Source organism: Myotis davidii, unplaced genomic scaffold (assembly GCF_000327345.1).
Source record: "Myotis davidii unplaced genomic scaffold, ASM32734v1 scaffold1726, whole genome shotgun sequence".
NCBI lineage: Eukaryota > Metazoa > Chordata > Mammalia > Chiroptera > Vespertilionidae > Myotis > Myotis davidii.
In genome coordinates this window covers 4,445-7,245 of record NW_006297141.1, presented here as the reverse complement: position 1 = coordinate 7,245, position 2,801 = coordinate 4,445, and the positions used below count along the sequence as shown (strand labels likewise).

Here is a 2,801-nt window from a genome sequence, read left to right as displayed (position 1 = left end):
TAAACTGACTTTGTCATCTTCCCATACATGGCCTCTTATGATTGTGTGTGTGACTTCACAGAGAGTTCACAATGGATACCTCAGGTGCCTATGGTTAACCATTTTGTCTTTGAAACCATTAAAATCCTTTTGAATAAATCATCAGTGGTGACATGACTGTATCTGAATGTTTGCCCCACCAAGTCTGAACCACCTGGATTTTTAGAAGGGATGGAAGCCACTTTTGATGCCCATATGGACCTCAGCCAGAGACTGAAATCTTAAACTTGCCACAGGTCTCTGGGTAATCAAGAAACATAGGTAGCTAGGCCCCAAAGTTTACTTCATGCCTACCTGTCTACAAGGCAGCAAACAATGATGATCAAAGTTGAGAAGGCCTGGGGACAGTTCATGCAATTTTCAGTAACACAGAAAAAAGGAACATTGTCAGGGGTTTTGTTTTCCTCTGCACTTTCTCAGGAAGGAAACTAGTGACAGAGGAGGACTCCTAGCCCAGAGCTCTCACTATAATCATGTAATTGCCTCATCTGAATTCTTTGCATTCTCTCTTCTTTTCCCAACATGGCAGCCTCAGCAAAAAAGAAGAGTAAGAAGGGCAAGACTATCTCCCTAACAGACTTTCTGGCTGAGGATGGAGGGGCTAGTGGGGGAAGCACCTATGTACCCAAACCAGTCAGCTGGGCCGATGAAACAGATAACTTGGAAGGAGATGTTTCAACCACTTGACACAGTAATGATGGTGATATGTATAGGGCACCTCCAATTCACTGTTTCATCCTTCCCACTGCTCCACAGACTGCTTAGGAACCCAATATTGACAGGAGCTGTCTTCCGAAATTGCCACCCTACACTGCTTTTCTAGGGAATCTGGCCTATGATGTGACCTAAGACTCCATTAAGGAATTATTTATAGGAATCAAATAACAGTGCAGTGCATTTACCATGTGAAAGCAGCAATCCAGAGTTTGAAAGGTTTTGGTTATGCTGAGTTTGAAAACTGGGTTCCTTGTTCAATGCCCTGAGCCTCAATGAAGAGCCTCTAGGTAACGGGAGAATTTGAGTGGACATTGCTGATCAAGACCAGGAGAAAGACAGGGATGATCGTTCTTTTGGTTGTGATAGAAATCTGGATTCTGACAAAACAGATACAGACTGGAAGGCCCATCCTGCCACAGACAGCTTTGATGACTACCCACCTAGAAGAGGTGATGATAGTTTTGGAGACAAGTATTGAGACTGAGATTGTTATGATTCAGACTGATACTGTGGTGGGTATCAGGACAGCTATCATGATGGCCCATGCCAGGATATGGGTCGATATGATGGCCAGGACCACTATGATGACAGAGACAGCAGAGACTGCGATAGAAGCTATGATTCCAGGGTAGGCAGTGGCAGAAGAGCATTTGGTAGTGGGTATTGAAGGGATGGTGACTACAAAGGAGGCGGGGATCACTATGAGGACACATATAAGATATGTGATGATCAGTGATGTAGCTACAGAGATGATTACTTTCGGGATGATTATAGGTGTGATGATAGATATCCCCCCCTAAAGACCCAAACTGAATCTAAAGCCTTGATACACTCCTAAGGACAATGATTCCTCTGCTAGCATCTCCCAGTCCAATTGAGCAGCCTCCATCTTTGGAGAGGCAAAACCTGTTGACAGGTGCTAGAGAACGAGAAGTAGAGAAGCAGTTACAGAAGGAACAGGAGAAACTGCAACATCAGCTGGATGAGCCAAAACTAGAACGGTGGCCTCCAGAGAGATGCCCAAGCTGGCAAAGAGAAGAAACTCAGGAATGAGAATGGTCAAGGACAGGAAGTGAGTCATCACAGACTGGGACCTCAGCCACATCTGGCAGAAGCAAGTCAGACCAGGATGCACGGAGATAGAGTGAGAAGTTTTTAGAAAATGAAACACGCAATAAGGAGGAAAACTCACTCTTCAACTTTTAAGCCTCCCAAACCTGAACAGCCTCTAAAGGTAATTGCCAGCTCCTCCACCAAAGGAGAATGCTTGGGTGAAGCAAAGTTCTAACTTTCATGCTCAATCTCAGAGCTCAGACACAGAGAAGCAATCCCCTACAAGTGGTTCCAGCTCAACCATCCGAGGAAGGACCAGCAAGGAAAGATGAAAATAAAGTGGATGGGGTGTGTCCCAAAAGGCCAAAGTGGGAACTCCAGCTGTAATCCAGGAGATGGAAGGAACAAAGACCAGTAAAAGGAGTCAGAGAGAAAAGATGGCAAAAAGGATCGACTCCCGATCTGCACCTGAGCCAAAGAAACCTGAAGAAAGTCCAGCCTCCAAGTTCAGTTCTGCAAGCAAGTATACTGCTCTCTCTTTGGATGATGAAGATAAAAACAAGGGAGAAGATTACACCAACTAGACTTCTACATCCTGTTTTTTTTCCAAATCTCTCTCTACCCTGGAACATTCGAGAGAAAACCAACTCTCTCCAGACAAGACAATAAAACTCACACCTCCTAGGTAAAAAATAAAGTGACAGAGGAGGACACTTATATGCTAGTTTTTGAGGTGTAGGTCATTCTGAATGTTGCTTGCTGATAATATCTCACTGCTTTATTTTTATTTATTTATTTTTATTTATTTTATTTTTTTATTGCTTAAAGTATTACAAAGAGTATTACATATGTTTCCTCCTCCTCCCTTGACATTCCCCAGCTTCCCCTACCCCCCAGTGTCTTATGTCCAGTGGTTATGCTTATATGCATGCATACAAGTCCTTCGGTTGATCTCTTATCCCCACCCCCCACCTCCCACCCCTCAACCCTCC

At 44.1% G+C, this 2,801-nt stretch overlaps 2 pseudogenes; both read left to right on the top strand.

The window, feature by feature from the left end:
* Positions 1-530: 530 nt before the first annotated feature.
* Positions 531-2,412, top strand: LOC102759234 (annotated as a pseudogene).
* A 115-nt stretch (positions 2,413-2,527) lies between these two features.
* The window catches only part of LOC102759516, a 1,192-nt pseudogene continuing 918 nt past the window's right edge, over positions 2,528-2,801 (top strand).